This window comes from Bombus flavifrons, chromosome 3 (assembly GCF_040668555.2).
Source record: "Bombus flavifrons isolate JBK064 chromosome 3, iyBomFlav1_principal, whole genome shotgun sequence".
Lineage (NCBI taxonomy): Eukaryota > Metazoa > Arthropoda > Insecta > Hymenoptera > Apidae > Bombus > Bombus flavifrons.
In genome coordinates this window covers 14,589,354-14,610,059 of record NC_138444.1, presented here as the reverse complement: position 1 = coordinate 14,610,059, position 20,706 = coordinate 14,589,354, and the positions used below count along the sequence as shown (strand labels likewise).

General features: G+C 41.5%; 1 long non-coding RNA gene across 1 annotated transcript in view; it reads right to left on the bottom strand.

Annotated features, from left to right (window-relative positions):
* LOC138178114 (uncharacterized) overlaps positions 1 to 20,426 on the bottom strand; it is a 176,795-nt gene extending 156,369 nt beyond the window's left edge. Inside the window, exons 1-2 of the long non-coding RNA XR_011172600.1 lie at positions 20,291 to 20,426; positions 20,121 to 20,187 (exon numbers count right to left, since the gene is read on the bottom strand). This is a non-coding gene — a long non-coding RNA (uncharacterized LOC138178114). The remainder of the gene's footprint in view (positions 1 to 20,120; positions 20,188 to 20,290) is intronic.
* Positions 20,427 to 20,706: the final 280 nt, after the last annotated feature.

The following is a 20,706-nucleotide window of genomic DNA, read 5'->3' as shown; positions in this document are numbered from 1 at the left end:
AACGGACGTGCTTACGAGAGGACAACAGGGGGCCATTAATAGCAGGGGCCTGTTACATTCGCGCAAAGCCCACGAGAGGAAAAAAGAGGCGAGATATCGGGTTGGAAAAGGGGAGAGAAAGCTGAAGGAGGCGGCACGACAACGTGGACGGCAAGACGGTTCGACGAAGGGGAACGAGGGTACGAGCGTGGTTCGCCTAATGAATTCAAATATTTGAATTACAAGAGTCGTGCTCGGTCTCATTCATGGCGGCGCCGCGTTAGAAGGCGGTCAACTTAGGAGGTGGAGAGGAAAGACCGAACTGGAGGAGCTGGTCCAGGCGCGCAATCGACCGGTACGATCAGAAAAAAGGCGGGAGCGAGAAAAGAAAACCGACCGTATCGCGCGACCGCGCGCGGATACACGGCGACGAAGGAAGCAGAGAAGCAGGAGGAAAAGAGGCTAGGCGAGATGGGGAATATGTAAAAGGAGAGAATCACGTACGAAACCACGCCGGAACCATCTGTCATGCTGCGGGGAATTTCATAAACCAGAATGCGACGCGGCACCGCGGACAGACACACACCGGTCTGAAATTAAGATGAAATTATGGATAAAAGCAGGGGCCAGAGCGGTGCGTGGTAGGCCCCGAAATGCCCGTTAACAGGCCAGTTCAACTTGCTTCGCGGCGAGTCAGAAGCGGTTCCATTCAAAAAATTCTTGAATTAAAACGTTGGAGCACGGCCCGGTCGTTCCGTGCTCGAGGAACGCGCACCTTGTCCCTGTGCTTCCGGACGACAGACGCGAATTTTTGGCGCGTATCAGTGGCTGTTATGACGGGTAGCCGACCGGTTAATTTCGAGTACCTGGACGCATCAACCAGGGCCAGAGGACCACTCTCTTGTCTCGCGAGATCACTCGGCTGCTTCACGACCAAGTGCCACTCCGTGTCAAGCACTTTTTCCAGGAAGAATTTCGATAAGGACGTGTGGACGTAGCTGGCCAAAAAGTCGTTAACTCGTTTCATATTTCCTCTGCGAGTCACCGGCGAGTTGGCTCTTTGTTAAGTTGGCCAGATCAATCTCGAGCTCGTCAACAATGCACTTGGACAAAATTTTAACAAGAATAGGTACATATTTTGGCAGGGAGAATTATTGAATTAGTCACACGTATCTCTGTTGTCTGATGGTAAAATGCACCGGGTAGATTTTGAGGTGCACGTGCAAACTGACAGAAATTCCAAACCCTAAAAATCGTTTGAAAGCGATTAAAAAGGCAGGCCGAGAAGAATCGTCCCAGAAATAATCGTCAAATCGAGGTTTCGTCGCAGCCTCTAGCCGTATTAACCAACCGATCTCGATTTTCAATGATCTCCGTGCGTCAGTCGCTCGAATGTCAAGGTTCTTCGTCAATTTCCATAGACGTCTATTGAAATTCGAACGAATCTAGGAAAGAAACAAGAAGATCGAAGGAGCAAGAGAACGAGAGTTCGGTTAGTAATACGTGCAACTTGCGTAATGGAGTTCGAAACGAAATGCATGATTCCGAGGCAACGAATCTATTATAATATATCACGGGACGAATGAACGTCCAACCGGACGTACGGATGGGTAGATGTTAGACACATAGAGAGCACGATGTTAGAGGAAGAGGAACAGACGGACAGCCGACGAAGAGGAGCTAACGTTAGAGATCGGATCGAGCTGATTTGAATTAGAACAATGGTTTGTTCCTGATGCACGCACACTTCGGCGCTGTCGGTGACGTACGAGATTAATGACTCGAAAATTCAAAAATTGAAACCCCGTGGGGCGCCCCACACCTACCTTCTTCCCCTCCGACCCTCTTCGCAACGTGACGTTCGTCGATCGTCCCGTCGGACTATGCCAACAATACTTATTGATCGATCGCGTTTTGTTTCGGTCAAATTAATTTTAAATGCTCCGAAGTCCGGCGATGTTACGGGTCGGATACTCATTCCGTTTCGACTGTTCTCACCGGTGCACAACGGGTGTCTTTCGAAAAGGAATTTGCAACGATACGGAATCGTACATAATATATCGGTTTCTTCCGAATGTTCGTAGCTAATTGTAAGAAAAATTCGAAGCCAGTCTGTTTTGTGCTTATAGATATGCTCTAATTTTGCATTTTACGAACAATTTCATAATTCCTCTTGCGAATAACTTATCTTCTTTTCAATAGCGAATTCTTTCAAGCTTTATTCGTTATGATATTTTCATTTATTTACATATATTCATTTATCACGGGATAACACGAATAATCGCAAATCCCAAGACAAATTTTAAGAAATAGATTTGTGGAATTAATTAGCATAGTTTCTGAGCCATTGAATTATATTTTGAGTCCATCTTAGGACATCTTAGACGATGAACGAATAACTCAATGAACGAATCAAGGTGGCACGGCGTGGCTTAGCGAAATGCTCGGTAAAAAAGACGGTTGGATGGAACCCGTGCCGTCGTCGTCGTTCGACGATCACGTGCAGAAAGCCGCGCGAATGTAAAAAGAAAGGGTGGAGAGAGTTTCGAAATCGCCAGGCCCACCCGTTGCAACGAAGAGTTCGTAACTCTATAATGCACCATGCGCCCTGCAGGGAGGAGCCCTGCATTCCTACCAGCATTCCATTCAACTCCCACTTGCATAGCGTGGCGACCTGCCGGCGGGTGCATCCGTACATTCACGTTGGTGTGATGATGTACTTCAAGGTGCGTGCACGTGCAACGTTGTACCTGCATGTGCAATATCGCGAGTGCATGTACAATTTCTTCGGCACACGTAGAACCACCGCGCGTGCATATCCCAATGCGTCTTTCTGTTTTCTCTATCCGTATTCGCGCCATCGTTCGTACGTACGAATATACGAGATACGGTAATTGCAGATATACGCTGTGTCTTAGTAATTGCGCGACATTATAGCTGACATTAGTCAGTTCATATTCATAGAAGTCGATTCCGATGGGAGTGCTCGAGTATCACGCTGCATACGTACGGAGCTTCAATAACTATTAAGAATTAACTACGGGAAATTGATTTTACGCATTCGAATACGATATTGTGCAATCTGCGATTTATTAATGACTAGATTGAGAAATGCGCAAGGCATTGCGATTTGCGAATATGTCTGCGAAAGCTTGTCTAATTGAATAATTTAATTAATTAGAAAAATACGTAAATTTTTATAAGATTTTATTTTCATAGGAATAAAATGATCGAAGAGAGTGAATAAATTGCTTTAGAGAAGGAACGATGGTAGAAAATCGATCGCTTTAATGAATTTTGTCAGTGATAAAGGAGCTGATCGTGCTTTCATGAAATTTCGTCGCAATCCACATGGCAGATAAAGATCGAAGGACCGCCACGCAGGCTGCTTCGTCGTTGTTCGGAAAGGGTCAGCCAGAAACCGTGACGAGAACCGCGTGCGCGTTGATACCGATCGGTCTTTTGTTTCCATTCATCCCCCTTGGCACCTTACAAGCACACCCCGCGCAATGTCAGCCAACTCGTCTCCTTTACGATCCGTTGCGCCTCGATGGCCAGCCGGCCAACCAAATATGCTAATCGAAACGATTCTTATTTGCTTAATCGCCCGCCGACGCTGCCACCTTTTCTTTTACTATTTCTAGCTCTCCTTCAAGGACCCTGACGAAATTCTAAACACTCTTTTCTAAAAATAATATCGTCGTTCCATCGAGACTACGATTCTTCCTTTTAATAAAGATTCCAAGTATACTCGTCATGTCATTGTTTAAATTAGTTTTCGTAAAATTTACTAGACAATATATTGTAATACTGGAATGAATTGTTAGAACGAGGAAATACGTTTCGTAAGAACGGATTCCAGTGAAAGTTGAAGAAACGCTTGCCTGCTGTTCGAGGTTTGTCATCGGTTGCCTAATTGTCCACGAACGGAAGACGCCAGTTTAAGAATTTATTTGTAGCGGAGGAAGCAATGCGACATTTGGGAAGCGAACGACCTGGTTCATGAATAAATTTGCTGTCTCAGTCGAGTAGATAATTCCAGTAATTCCTACGTAAATTAAATTGTGTGGAATTCGTCTGTTTTATGGCCAGATAAATCAATTACTATCTTTTTTGTATATTTATGAAATTTTGGGATAAAGATCAACTATCATTGCTTACACGTGTCGTTCTTCGAGTCGTCTATATCGAGCAGCAAAATAACGTGGAATTCGCAAAAATATATTGAATGAGAAAGATCGCAAATAAAATATAACGTTGGTTCTGAATTAAATACGATTACGCATTAGATTAAGAACGATTAACAAATAACTTTATATCGCATCGCTAGAAAGGAACTCTTGTTCAATGCCGATGACAATTCACATTCGCGTTAAATCCAACCCTTTTTCATGCGTTAAACCGCGTGAAACAAAGTCGTTAAAAAGTAGAGAGAGTCACGGTCGAACGTATCGACACGGACAGGCGAAATTTTGTAATATTTCGAGGATGCTGACCTCGAAAGATCCGCGAGACTCCTTGTTCCAAGAAGGTAGCTCGAGATTCTTGTTTGGTAGGGGCCCATCCGCCTGTCCGCTGGTGTTCCCTCTGTGTCTAGTGTTTCCCCCCGTGGACAGACACAGCAGATTAGATCTTAGCCACTACTATACGAGATTCTCATATTACACCCGGCATCCTTTTTATTTTGAGGCCAATGTAGAGAGAAGTTTGCGTGCTGCTACACTCGGCTCCCGTTTTACTCCTATGTCGTTCCTTCGCTTTCGCTCCTGTTCATTCCCTCTAACCGCGATCCTCAGCATCACGGATACCGCTTTTCCCTGATACCGTGGCCCGTTATCAGCGTTGCGAGCGTTACGCGATTATCATTACGACGTTGCGTGCGGTCGGCAGCCAGTGTATATTCGAAATGAAGTCGTAGCGGCAACAGGGCTGCATTTAAGCCGACCTTATCTGGTAATCTTAATTTTCCGGATTCCCTCGAAGGCTCTGACGCGGCTGGATATAACGTTAGCGGCGCGTCCTTTTTAAGTGTGACTGGATTGCGAACGCCTGTTACGTCGCGTCGGGGCCACGTCGTCTAGGGATTTAATCTTATCCGGATACTTAAGGTGCACGATGAGATTGTCGGGATCGAGAACGACCACGGGCGTGCACCTCTGGTTACAGATACCCGCCGATCTCCACAATACGCCCGTTGAAATAATGTAATGGAGTTACACGACTGGAAAGACGTTTATGTTCTGTCTATCTGCGGCAATCTTTCAACGACTCGATAGCGAAACCCCGACCGCGTAGCGTACGCGGCTGCATCACTCATTAAATAACAGCGGTGTGCGCTGATAGAGATGATACTACTTGGAAGTGGAATGAGACCGAGGTGATCAGGCTTTCCGGTATAACAATGTTAATTGCACGATGATCGATGAATTAGGATGAGAGAGATTCTTGTTGAAGAATTTATTTTTCTATTATTTAACTTGCGTCGCAGAAATTCAATTATACAACGATATCGCAAGAAGAATCAAGTTTCAGGATTAATTATCTCGATCGAGAAGAAACTTAAATAATAATTGTTATCTTCCTAACGATATCTCTATCGGCACGCGTTGTTACGTAGAATACTGGAGGAAGGAAAGGTACGGAAATCGATCAAACCGATTGTCAACCAATCGAAAATTTCAAACTCCATAATGCACGAGCGCGGGACGAATCTTGCTCGATTCGTTCCTCGTACTCGCGAGCAGGAACAATAATAACGACAATGGGTATCTGCACGGGGTGGCCCCGGGATAGTTTATTAGCGCTCTGAAGACAATGGAGGTCGGGACCCGAAAAGAAGAAGAGGAAAAACGAGGAAGGAGAGAAGCGGTGAGGTAAGAGTCAGCAGCAACTTCGAGCACGAGCTGAACATGTGGAAGAAAAAGAAGGAGATGAAAAAGAAATAGAAGCAGCGAAAGAAGAAGAAGAAGAAGAAAGGTAGGAAGGAGAAAGACGGAAGGTCCGGTCCATATTTAAGTATGCAAGACCGCCGCCACCAAATTTATGCCTGGCGACAAATATTTCAAAATCATTCCTTTCGTAGGCTCTGACTCCTTTTCTCGTTCGCTCGAGCACCGAAAAGACGATGACAGTTTCTCTATCGGCAGCGGCACAGTAGATAATAACGTGAAACGTGGAGCGGGAGAGGGTTAGGGAGCCGAAAGGGAAGCGAACGGGAGGTAGAACACGGGAACGGATCGTAGGGACAAAGCGGAGCCGGGAGCCGAAATATATTCAAAAATTCAAATCGTCTATTAGAAACAACGGGCAGCGCGACGATGTGTACACGTCGATAGGGAGAGGGAGGCCGAAAGGTGAAAGAGGAGGCCGAGGTGGAAGATAGAGGAACCGTTCGTGGAAGGGAAGGAGGTTGGAAGGAGGATTCTCCTTGGCCCTCGGTAGATCCCGACGAGAGATAAGGGAAAGAGGGCGCGAGGGGAAAGGAATATGCGAATTATAAAGCGAGTGATGGTAGCCATTGGGGCCCCATGTGCCTTTTATACGTCGACTACGTCTCCTACGCGTGCACACACTTATACCAACGAACACACGTTCCACTATATTTACGCATGTGTGCCGCACAGGTCGAAGGGATCCTTCGGGGGCCCAGCTGGAGATCCGCGGTCCTCTCTTCGTTGTCCTGGTATTTAGGATCTCGCCGAGTGGAACCGAGGACGCAGTGAGTGGCGACAGGATTTACGGACTCGCTGGAAGTACGTAGAAGAAATACCAAGAAATATTGGTCACTGGTCTAGAAATCTCATTGTTGATCGTCCCCAACCGCACGGCCTCCGCGGTCTTAGCCTATCGCTCACTGAATTTTTGATCAATCGTTTGATTGGATGATGTATTAACGCGGTCTTTGTTTCCAATGCCACGTAGCGACTTAATAACCGCACGGAGCCACGTGCGTTATACGACTAAACGCTCAATCAGGTTCCTACTGACATCTTCTCTTTGACCGTAGGATTATTAGCCGTGGCGATAATCAATCTTCCCGCGCACCGAGAGCCGATGTTGATATCTAAATCGTTCATCAAGGGACAGAAACGATCGGTATCCTCGATGAGATCAGCGAGCGCTTCGAGATCGTGACGCAGATACGCATCGGCAAAGAATGTCACGGTCATGAGAGAACATTCCAGAATCTAGATCGGTCGTTCGTACCGCGGGAGTCCATTAACAATTGCCGCGAACGCGGACGATTGCGTTTTTCCATCGAACCGGTACGATTGCGCAGAAGGAACGTCGCTCGATACTACGCTCTTAACTTAAAGGATCTTCCAAGTATGTATCTCGTAAAGACATAGGTATGTTTTCATCGCCGATGAATAAAAAATTCGCTTCTAAAAATAATGAATCGTATCGTGAGCAAAATCGTAAATTCGATTCCATGTTTTCTGCAAAGAACTTTTATGCTACACGTACGTAGTTACGTACATATACTTTCTTCGAAACTTCAATGATCTCTTTGAAACGCGAAATTACGAAGAACCCGTTATCAAATAATCGTTTATCGGACCAAAGGTCGATTGATAACCACGATATTTCCCGTGTCGTTATCATCTACCGCCGATCGTTCTAGCAGTCCCGTTTACGACACGAAACACCGGAAGCGAGTGCAATCGCGAATATGGCGGCGTTTGCTAGTCCAATTGTTCCGCGTGCATCGGCTTGGGTTTCGGGACTTAATTTCCAGCCATGGCCGGAGATATTAAAGCGGGTCGTGTGTGACGTCGTATGTATGCAAATTCGGCCCTCTGGAAATAGGGTGGCAAGGGTGAGAGGGGCAGTTTCCGTCTGGAGCTTCGCGTAACTTTGGTAACCGCGGATATCGCGCGCGCATGTGCGCCCATACGTGTATCCTTAGACATACGTATGCGTGTACGCAGACACGCGCAGAAAGACAGCACACACGTATAGCGGTATATACATAGATCATGTATATTGATGGCACAGCAGACGGTGCGAGCGTTCGATTCCCGTGCTCTCTAAATATTGCGCCCCCTCCATGGTATATGGATTTCTGCATGTGCATACCTACTTCTGTTTATACACGGGGTGCTCCGTTACCGTTTAAAGTAGCAGAAACATCCAATATTTATTCCGCGGTTTTATTCTTATGCGAGACTCTTCCCATTTCCTTGCTAGCCGAGGGCGCATTTTCAAATGAATTGTTCGAGTCGCACGTGAAACCTGTTTCATCGAGTTTAGCTTCTTCCTCTTCTTGTTCCGCTCTTTTGCCTCCTTTTTTCTTATCGAAAAGAAGGAAGTTTGCGTGTCACCGTGTAACGGTATACCGAATAATTTCATATCGCTTCCGGTGAGAGAAATTCTGCGGTCGCGCCAAGGAAACTCTTTTCAGACATCCTTATCCTTCTGCGCGGTCAAAAGCAAAGGCCAGATGCACCTGTTACTGCAGTCGTTCGTTGCTTACTTTCATATTCGCGTGCATACGATGCATATACACGTACATATCTTGCCTGCTCGAGCAACGACCATCTGTGTCAGCCGAGTTATTTTCCATTCTGGCTTGTCACATTTGTTTATTCCGAATTTGTCATGACGTACGCGCCGTGCGATGTTCTTTGCCTGTGTTTGTCCTTTCGACACGCGTGCTTGCGCGAGTGCGTGTAATCGCGCGTACGTGTAGAGAAGATGGAAATGCAGATGACCATTTAAATCATTCGGAGGAAAACGTAGTGCGTACGATAAAAATGCTATTTTGGAGCATGTTGGCTGTGTTTGCGCGGTTCAGAACAATTTAACACCAAGGAATGATATATGACGCGTAGGTATAGTTAAGGTAAGTCACCTTTGGGTACGAATCTGCAGCTTAACAAGTAATTTTTGTCAACACCTTCTACATTCGAGTTTGATTAACACCTTTTGGACGGTATTTGGACGATACTTCGTTTATCATATTGAATTAGAAATAAAACTAATTCCACGACTTTGAAACGAAATTTTCGTTCACGATTGGAGAACATTTTATTCACGATACGTCATTGTAGATTTGAATGCGGATGGGGGCGATAGATCTCGCGTGTCTTTTGAAATCGAGTCTCGAACGCGTCTTGGTCGTCTTCTGGTCGACATTGGATAAGTAAGGGGATGACAGCTATGGGTGTAACGGTGTAAGGGGTTGGTCAGCGTCGAAGAGAGATGATCCTCGATGTATATAGGAGCGGAACGTGATTTGCGGTTCGGGACTTCTGAGTCCTGGATTTGAATTTATCTCGTCCCTTTCTCCTGTTCCTTCACCTGCTACTTCGATTCGATGTTCCCCTCGCTAACACCCATCTAGATCAGTCCTTGGGTGTCCAAGAGGACAGTCAGATGTACTGCGAGATCTTCCTTAGGTGTGCGCGCACACTTTTGCCGGCTTAAAAGGTGATTCATAAGAAGAATACCGAAAGGATTACCGTTTGTGTGTAAAACGCACCTTTTCTGCGAAAATTATGACACTTTTCTCTTTCTTTTGCCTTAAAAAGGCGAATATAGATACTCGAAAATATTCGCCACGTCTATTACAACATTTCGTAAAGAATAAATTATATTTTGTTTCTTCAGAGAACTTCTATCAATTTTTACTTTGCTTTCTTTCTAGACTTCTTTGCTTCTTATGTAATCATTAAAAATATTTGCAATTATATTTTGTGGTTAGGTTGATTTAAACGTTATTAATCAGCGTGATTCGTCTTTTCACCTTACAATTGTATGTTTTTATATATCTATCAGTTATAGGTATAGAGAATTTCAACTACATAATTATATAATTGAATCACTTCTCTTTCTACTGTAAAAGAAGTATGATTGCTCTCTCATAATACTAAATTTTCTCCATTTTTACAGCTTAATTGCCTCATTATTCTAATTATATAATTCTATGAGAACGCTTTACATAATGGCAAATTACTCGAAATTTTGGCGCGTACATAGAAACGTGGCGCGCAGAATGAACAACGAGGATCGCTAACGAAATCACGTGATTATGGCGGTACAATAGAGCCGAACTATGTAAAATCATGCACGATCGTAATGCGCTTCGCAGCGCGAGCTCGCCATTATACCCGAAACAAGCGACTAACGACCCGCCGCTGGGTGCCGATTGGCCGAATTAGGCGCGATACGCGTGTATGTACCCGTGTATAACCCGCGGGGATAATAATTAGCCTTGTATGAATGAGGTTTAATTGGGACCAAGAATCAACCCCTTTCGCAGACTCCAGCCGGAAGCTTCCGCAGAATCCTGACGGATCTTTTCATCTTCAAAGACAAAGTGGAAACGAGTCATGGGATGGCTTTTGGGTTATTACGCTTTGTGCTTCGTGCTCGTCATGATAAATGATATTTTGTCATATGAATAAGTTTATTATGCCCCGTAAATTATTTGAAAAACGACAGAGAGAAGTATGATAAGTCCATTTTGATATTCTGACTTTCAATTCAGAGAAAATTGCTAAATCCTTAATGTTTCCATGTCCTTCCTGTTTCAGCGTAATATTAAGTTGTTATTGCTGATCTGTACTTGTTAATTTGTAAGTACACGTAAAATAACATCTAAATTGTTCAAATATTTAACAAACAGATTATTTATGCAGTTAGAAAGGTATATTTAGATAGAGTAAACTATGATACTTTCTCATGTTTCAACAAAATGAACAAGCTTTCTGCTAGCATTGCAAATGGAAGCAAAGGGTACGCTTGTATCCCGCCACCTCTCTTAGTTATTATTAGCATTGTTAACCGACTAACTTGAGCGATACTGCCCTCTGATGCGTGAGCTAGTGCCCTGCAGCCTGGATCGCGATGTTCTTTACCCCTTTCCGGAGCCGCGGGCTATTCTCACCCCCCCGTTCACCCCTAATTGGCGTACTAACGTAATGCTGATCCTGCCAAGTGATCACAGAACCCTTGTCTTCGTGGGACCTTCTAACCCTTTCGCAATTGATGAGGATCTCTCGCAATTGCTGCCACTGTGTTTCGAAAAGCCGATTACACCCTTGAAGATCTTGACGCTTACTATGCATAGAATATTTCTTGCGTGAACGTTTCAATCAATCACTGGGATATCGAGTATCGTTTACGATAAAAATTATTATTCGGAGATTAAATTCCATCTATCCTCTAAGAACAAAAGATATCTGAATTCTTAATTGTTAGAGAGATAATTTAAATTGTAACAGAGTAAAAAGCTGTAGGAACGACAAAAGAAAAGTACAAGTGTTTTTAATTATTTCCGGATATATTTATAGATCTGCGAAAGTAGATACTGTCTGAGACACAACTGTTTAGAATTACTAAACATGTAAGTATTAATAGTGTACTTGAATCCATTGAAAATATTGAAAGAGATTATGAAAAAGCGCGTATGTTTCTGTATCAATTATCAATAAAAAAAAGTTATAGACAATTTAAAATTATAGACTAAAGACGCGTAGACAACGTTCTTCTATTTGTTACTTAAAAAATGTTTTATATTAAAATGCTCTGTAGCATTACAGTTTCCATTTTTGCGGATTTAAAAATAAACCAGGCAATTGGAATAATCGTGACGGTGTTGATGTCATTGCGGATAAAGCGCATGCAAAGGGTAGCTTGATCGAGCAGGGATAGAAACGGAGGAACCGTAGAGACGAAAGTCGTTGGAAAGGACGAAAGCACGAGGCCAGCATGACGAGTCTCGGGTTGACGTTTCATTCCCAGCCAACTCCCGCACTATGCATACTAACTAGCCTTCGCTACGTTAGCTATATTTCGTATCTTTCTCTCTTGCACGTTTAAACCTTCTCCCTGATCCTTCCTTCTCCTTTCTCGTTTCCTCCAGCTCCTATATTCAGCCGGTTTCCTCGGGAAGAAAAGGGAAAAACGATAGCTCCGAAGGAACGGTCCAGGGCGAGCAACCCCTTGAATCGCTGGACGAAAGGGTGCCGGCCACTGGGTAGTTCGTACACTCACCGACAGATGTAGTCAGCTGTTCTTTATCTACTCTCGCTTATCATTACTCGACTCGATGCCCATGACTTGTTTTTACGATCCATGACTGCCTTTGAGAATTTGATTAAGCTGCCTGTATTCCTCTTCCCGAGATTCGTTACCTTAACTTCCAGAAAATGGAAACCTGTTGACCTGACTGCTTTGACGTTACTCTTCTATCTTAGAACTTACCGAACACATGGTAGCGTTAAACGTAATTTTAATAAAGATTGGATCCCAGTAACCAATGGAATTTTAGAAACATAGTGCGATTTAGTCAACCCTTTTGCAAATATAATATTAATCTATCAGTTTTGTAAATCTACCAAATATCTAGTGATCTATAGAGAATAATATATATCTTGACTTTTCCTTTATCAATGAACGTTTGCATCAAAATTAATTATTCGATTATAACACCGATTCGAAAACAGTTTTCGTATTCACGTGTCGAAAATGATACAAATCTGGAGGACAATCACCTTGATCGACCGAGCGAAAACCCAGCGAAGAATACGACGGATTAAGTCTGCTTGACGCGAGTAAGAACACGTAAGAACAACACATAAAGCATGTGAATGCTAGCATAACGGTGGCAGTCACGAAATCGCGGCCGAATCAGCTGCCTAAAGTCCTATTTTTAAATGGTTTCTTTTCCATTACCCTTGGCAACTATCTCCTACGACGGATCTAACCATTATTTTGGTCTAGCCTTGTTTTTAACCCCCGACCTCCCTCCTACTAGACGAATCATCCATCCCACTCAGACGACTTCCACCCTGACTTCCCCCTCGGGGAGGATTTTATTTGCTTTTATTCGGATGTAATTGTTGGGGCCAGTCACCACTATCGCCACTGCCTAGCGATGTCTAACCATCCAATTCGCGAATGTTTCTCAGCCACGCGACCCTTTTATGGTATAGATCCACGGGTTTGCTTCTCGTATAGACTACCTGCTTTTTGTTCCGCGACTCGAGGAAGATACCCTCTCCAACTTCCTATTAAAACTACCACGAATGCTTCTATCGGGGGAACAAGTGTAAACTGTTTTAAATAACTTTGTTCGTCCTTTACCCCGTTCAAGTGGTGCACTTTATTCCGAAACTAATCTCAAACGACAAAGTTAGATTTTGCTGTTTCGAAGATTGAAAATTATATATAATACTACTTATATCCTGTGTCGATCGTAATTTTGTATATCTTCCACTATAGATAAAAATATAACATTTAAAATTGGCAAAAAGAAATAGTTCTCTACTTAAAGATAATACATATTTCACACTGCAAATATTCAGATGTGATTTCCATTGTTCGTTTAATTAGTAGAAAACCAAAAAAAAAAAAAGTAAAAAAATTGCATCAGGCAACAGGGAGTAAAAGTAAAATTTCATCGATAATGCGATTCATGATACGAAAACTTTTAATCTCCCGTTCCACGTACCGAGGCAATTTTACACGATCGCGTACTTCGGGCTTAATGCAGCCGTAATCAGAGAATAATCGACACCGTGTAACCGTCATCCCCGGTGGAGTCGGTCGCTGGAATAATGAATCACAAGTGACGCGAAGTGACTACCGTAGAAATAATCCGGATTAGAGGCGCGAACACGTCCGCTCGCCGATGAAAACGAAATCTGCGAATGCAAATTCCGGACCGCACGATTTCCCTCGTCGAAACGGTCCGGGGTTGAACAATCCAGTGGGGAGGGGGGTCACGGTTGAAGAGAAATCTCTCTTTCCATCTCTCTCTGCCGATGAAACGAGCCAGAGGGTGGCGGCGAGTTTAATTATCGGGTTAAACGTAGCGAGCGCTGATTCTGATGAGAGTTCCGGATTCGAATGCTCTCTCTAGTACGTGACTGTCATCGTGGCGGGCCAGTTAACTAACTAACAGTCCCGGACAGTTAGCAAGTACCGGGCAGGAGCCGATCTGTGGGGGAGATACGGCACGTATAAACCCCTGCAATCCCCCACCCACCCTCGCGATGACATTGTTCGCACTTGGATTCATATTCAAATTGGCTCGCGCCCTGGTGCGATTGTGATTATTGCGATTATTACTACCGTCAATGTTCCGGCGATGTTTCGTCACCGACGAACGGGGGTTGGGGTTACATGCTACCGATTTTCAACGTGCTCCTAATCCGCGCTCTATCGAGTCTCTTTCTCTTCCGCTGCTTCCATGATAAAACGATCCCGACCACGTTTTCACGACTCGTGCAATTATACGACGATTAACTTGTATTGTAACATTTTGTAATGTTTTATAAAATTCCAGCTATTTGCAAAGTTTTGTGTTACTGTTTAAACGATATATTGCTACACAATATATAAATCGAAGATTTCACAATAAATCTTGGTTGAATACAGGTGTCGAGGAACGAAGAAATTTATACAAAGAATGAAGGAGATGGTCGAAAATTGTCGGATACAATAATAAAAATAAATATAGAGCGAGATGGAAAGTATTTAGAAGTCGAGGGGTGGTTTAATGTAGCGCAAATAGCACCAATTAAAAATCCGATTAAAGAATCTGACGGGTACAGCGTTAAAGATTTAAACGAGAAAATGGTTAGGATCAGAATCGTTTCCGGCCGATAAAGCAAGCGTTCATTTATTAACGCTTGCCCCTCTTAAAATTCCTTCGTCAGCCTACTTGCCTCTGTCTCCTCTTCAGCCTCTCTCTCTCTCTCTCTCTCTCTCTCTCTCCTCGTCGTTAATTCTCTGCGTTCTCCAGGTGTTAGTTTTATGGCTCGTCATTTTTTTAAGTGCAAATGAGTTCCGCCGTCGCCTCGAGCTTTTCAGCGCGAGGATCTTTTCCTTTATTTCTTTAATTTAAAAACGGAACGATTACACGGGGGCGGCTTGCCGGATTAAAAACTCAACCCCCGGAATCTAGCCCACCCCACGGCTTCCTTTCATTCTCCGACCCTCGGTTTCTCTTACCACCACTGCCTCACAGAACGACTTTCTTTATACAAAGTTACGGCCAACGAAGGACGCGTTTTTCCAGATTGATTGCGAAGTTAACTTTAATTTCGCCGAACTCGGCATTGCTCCGGTTGATACAATTAATCGTCGAGAGGTGTGCAATTTGTTTCCGCTTCGCGAAAGGCCGTAATAACGCTCAGGGTATTATAGACTATAGAATCTATAAATGAAAAAGATCGTGTTAGTTCCGAAGATGGTATCGCGAACAGTTCGAGGCACTAATTACATTCAAATCTGTAGAAACCGGTGCACGCTTCGTTGCCCACTTAGTCCTGCTACGCCGAATAATGGACGAAATTGGCCAGTAATTACCGAAACCGACCTCGACAGATGTTTGTTTCATCATTATAGTACAACCATTAAACAATGTAATTGGCAACATCCTGTCTATAACTTTATCAGAGCAACCTATTCTATTATACCAACGACATGTGGAAAACTAATCTCCATTGCAAATAACGCTCCTCTCGCTCTTATTTTTTCGTTTTTTTTTTTTATATCTTTCCTTCCCAGCCATAAATTACACCAATATTTTTTCATTCGTTGTTATATTCTATTATATAATTTCGTTATTATATCAAAGACTGATACATAAGTTGCATAATGAACAAGTTTGATTATTCTATGCAAAATACAACGTTGAATTTTAATGTCGATATCGAAGCTCTGGTGACTCAAATAATCAAAACCTTACTTTGCTATACTTATGGAATTTACTTTACATGCTATACTTATACGTATACCATGAACAATCGTAAAACTCGGAAACCCACATTTTTGCCTCTGGAAAGGTTGGTACAATCCCTATCTCCTTTAGCGAATTCGAGTCCCGATGCACGAAGTGGTTCGTCGGAGCGAGAGATACGTTCGTTATTAGACATTCCTGCGTTACCGATAGATAGATCCGAGCAAACGCCCCATCCTGCCACTCCGTAGCCATAGCATGTGGACCTTGTGCCTAATCGGGTGTGAACGCGCCTTTGTAGGGTGGCATAGTCAGCCCCGAGATATTGCAGGTTGTTTAATTTCGCGCGCTCTCCACTCCGTTCCTTTGTTTCGAACGTTTCAATTTAAATCGAACCGGCGGCCGACCGGTGAACGGGACTCAGCTTCGGAGCTCTGTGTGAGCCAGTTGTAGCCAGAAGGGGCTGGCGAAACAGAAAGAGAGAGAAAGAACGATGGAATGAGTTGGACAGGGGGCAAGGGATCAGGCGCCGATCCGTTATTAATTAGATCGGCATCGGGCGGAAAAGAGCGGCTTCGAGAAAAGGGCCAGATCCGATATCGGTTCTCGGTTTCAGGAATCCCTCGGACGATTCTTCTGGCCCGTTCGCCGAAACCCCGCGAAATTAATTGCCGGACAGCCCGGAGGCTCCGTTTGACTGCCCCGACACCACTCGACACACTTACCGAGAGCCACAATTTCTTTGTTGCTCGAGATCTGCCTGATGTGACTCCACGATTTAAGACGACCTTTCTTTTTCCCCTTGGTTATATAAGATATCTGATGTCTCGTGTATACGTGTGTATATTATTGAAAAGACTAGTTTAGGACTATTTTAACATGAAAATAAATAAATATATGAGAGTTACACAAATTGTTATTATTATTATTATTATTATTATTGTTATTATTATTAAAATATATGTATGAAATTTTTTGTAAAGAAAAGATATTTATGAATGTAAATATGTATTAAAACTTGTACTTTAACTTTCGATCTCTAATTTCAAAGAATTATATACTTACTAGACAAATAATTTTCTTTATACTGAAATAAATGTTAACTGTCATTAGCTATCAAATTTTCCTTTTTTCTAGATTTTTTGAAACTACTCTGAGTTTCCTACGCTGAAGATTTTGCTCAAAGGAAGAAAGAAAAAAACATTAAGTGTTGCGGAAGAGTGTTTCGAATTTGCAGCGGTTCGTAAATGAACCACGAAGTAATCTGAAAGGTTGAAACGTAGCACGGAATTATGGAAGGTTTTAAGTAACGAGATCGTGTAAGTGCATTACAGTCATTGCAAACATTCGAGCGTACATCCTTCAGATATGATTTATCCTTAATGACAGTACCGCATCTGGTTTGAAACGATCAACAAGGAATGCGCATAGGTCCATAAAGTCGCGAGGCGGGTGAAGTCAAAAACGAGTAGAGTAGAAAAACTCGTCGGTACGGCAATGAAGAGGAAAAAGGGCTTATCGCTAATGAAGCGAGACGCCTTCTTCAGCGTCGAGCACGGCCACTGTCTTGTAAGAAGCCTCGGTACACCGGCCGTCGTGTAACGAGTTTTGTAACAGCGAATCGAATCGGACCTCTCCGAACCGAAGGCCTTCGCAACAATCAACGACCTTCGTATTAGAGTTTCGTATAATTCTTTTTCTGGCCTGTGTGTGTTAATTAAAATCATCGCTGTGTTACGTGTTAGATAAAAATTCGATGATAAAAATCGATGCTTTATTTTCTTCTCTCCGACCGAAGTTTACAATCTGTGAAGGTTCATAGTATGTAACTTGTCTCTGATGCTGAATGAAATGTTAAACTATATATATATATATATAGTTTTATATATATATATATATATAGTTTTAGACATTATTCATTATTTGAAGATTCACAAAAATTTAAAGAAAATTATGTTCAAAATTGTAAATGATAGCTATTATATGTCTGTAGTATTTTTGGATAGTTTATAAAACTAACTGAAGTATATTTTTGAAGCATTACCCGTACATCATAGCAGAAGCATGGTAGCGATTTCGAGATTTTTAAATTTATTGTTAAATATTTTTGAAAAGAGCGTCAAAATATTTTATTTAAATTACTTTCAAGCAGGTACCCACTTATTTCGTTTAAAATTATTACTTTTGATAAGGTATATCTTATATACCTAATTTACTATATGAATAAAACATTAGGTTGGAATAAAATTGAGAAGTAGAAGATGTCAATTAAAATTTCATTCTTCGAATTTTAACGTAAATTTCTTGTACTGAAAATAACATATGTATGTACTTGAAAACAACTAGCTTCTGCTCAGTCGGAAAGATCGTAGTTCACGAATGTCTGTACCGATACCATTTAGGATGGATTAAGGCCATCGTGGCTAATAAATAAGATATAATAACGATAATGGTGGCAATTTGGTAGATGTATTGGAGGAAGTCGGATATTATAGTATAACGTAACGCAATCCGAGTATTTGAATACCTAATAGTTTTCAATGCATACATTAAGCCTTAAATGCCTATTATCCGAAGAATAGTGTTGTTCTATAGCGTTCGTCGATGCTAATATTAGCTGAGCCGAATTCGAAATCCACGTTACACACATATATAGACGTACATTCGCATACTCTCAAAGGTTTTTCGTGTACACAAGTAATCAGTATGCATATCAACGTCTTGAGAAATGAAAAATTGTACGCCATGCACGGCAACCTGCGCCGAGGCAATGGGTATTTTTTAGTTGGCCATTGAATATTCACTGCGCATCGAGAATCGCGTAATGATGAGACTTTTGGACGTCTCTACTGGACGATATTACGTTAACATGCTTGCAGGGTTGTTTAAATTGAAAACATACTTTGTAATATGGAGAACAGAGTAGAATTTTTGGTGACTTCTTTAAAATGGAAAATACGTATTGTTTTAGTCACTTGTACGGTATCATTTGTTTTGTTTACTGTCGTTTCTTTCTTGTGATATTACTTTAATGCTTATGTGAATTATGGACGTGTGTAATAGTATGAAAAATTTAGCGTATTCAGTGAAATTACACACATTACATGAATGACAAAATTAATTTTGCTTTCACTGATTTGACATGATTTTAAATCTGCCTTCCAATCAGACATATAAAACTGATGATTTCGTTAATTCATTTTTTGTAAAAAGACTCTCAAACACACCATTCATATTAATATTTGACAGTTTGAGAACTTACTGAGAGAAAAATAAAATATGTAGCAGAGCAATTAGTTGTATGCTATGTATATATAATAAAAAGTCACCATTTTAAATCGAGAAAACGATGCAGGAACCTTGATTCACATTCATTAATGATATAATATCTAATGGTAGAATATTTCATAAGCATATCAGAAAGGCAGCAATAAAACGAAATGAACACAGAGCATTCATTTTCGGAAAAGGCCATTTCACGAAGGAATAATTACCTACGAGAAGAGTATTGAGAATTCAAGAATGAAAGCTCAGCGAACTAATTTCCTACGCTCGAATCAGTTTGCAAAGACTGTGATCATGTCTTCTCGCGCGAAAGGAGAATTCTAAGTCCTCGATATGAGTTGTGTAATCCCCCGTAATGAACCTCTCAAGACTGTCAGAGAACGTTTCAAATATTTATCCGGGTAAAACGTCTTTCGCGTCCTAGCTCTTAATGGCTGGCTACCATTCCGTGCAGTTTCAAGGAATTATTCAGAAATGTCACCGGTTCTTGTTATATCCGAGAGCTTTAGAAAGCCGGAAACGAATAGCTGTTATTGAAAGAAATAGCTTTCAGAAAGGTTTTTAATATTTTCCTATGTTTATTTAGTGTACGCTATTTATGCACTTTCTAGATATGCACAAAAAATCAGGTATATACACCCTCTCGTTTAGAACTTTCAGGATAATTATGTTAAATTTGAAAAAATTCTATTACTTTTTAGAGAAAAAATGGAGTTCAATGTTCATAATCTACATCAAACTCCAGTGTTTTATAATAAACAATGAATCTGAGAAAGCTTTTGAGACAGAATGTGACATATTTTTTGTATTTGAAAAAATTTGGATGTCAATTAAGTAAGGTACAAACAATCTGAATGAGCAGATCAAGCATCTTTGTTTGTTAAAGAATTATTGCTTTTTTACTTGGTTAAATAGTGTATTAATATGGTAAATATTATTCTTAGAAGCTCATTTGTTAAAAAATTATGTAATAAATCTTATAATAATACATATTTTGGGGACTTCGATACCTTAAACAAAAAAAGATATATTGTAAACGATAAATCATAACCAAACATTTGTTATAGACATTCTGTACATATAACGCACACACACATATACATATATACCATACACACCTCTTTTCTTTGACATTCGATTATTGTGTGAAGTTTCTATTCACATTTCGTTGTGATATCCTTCCAAATTCCAAATTCTATTTTCCTGTACTCTGCAACGTGACATTAAATCTAGAAAAGGTACGTGTTGTTCAAATTTCAAATTGCAAACGATATTCTCTTGCATAAGAATATACATACGTATGAATAATCATAACAAAAAGTTAATACGTACAGATAAATATATTTTAAGGTGTAAGATACTCTCCAGGCTTCACATTACATAAACACCTAATACTTGAACTTCTAACACTAGAAAGTAACAAATGTCGATCGTTTAAACTTTTAAATTCACTAATTGTAAAACGACACTTTTTGTTCTTAACCATAAATTGCGCATGTGGTAAATACGAAAATGCATACAGGCTTCTATGCATGAAACTAGTTGATAATGCTTCCGGTAGATGGCGCGCGATACACTATCGCAGGTGGCGACCCAATAATTGTTAAGTTGGGTACAGAAAATTTATACCATGTACGACGTTCATAGATCGATTTGAATCGTGTAATAGTGTTCGGTACGTGCTTTCGGTTTTATCGTTACTGATAACGAACGAAGTTAAAATATTAATTGCCAGTGAATGTCAAAGT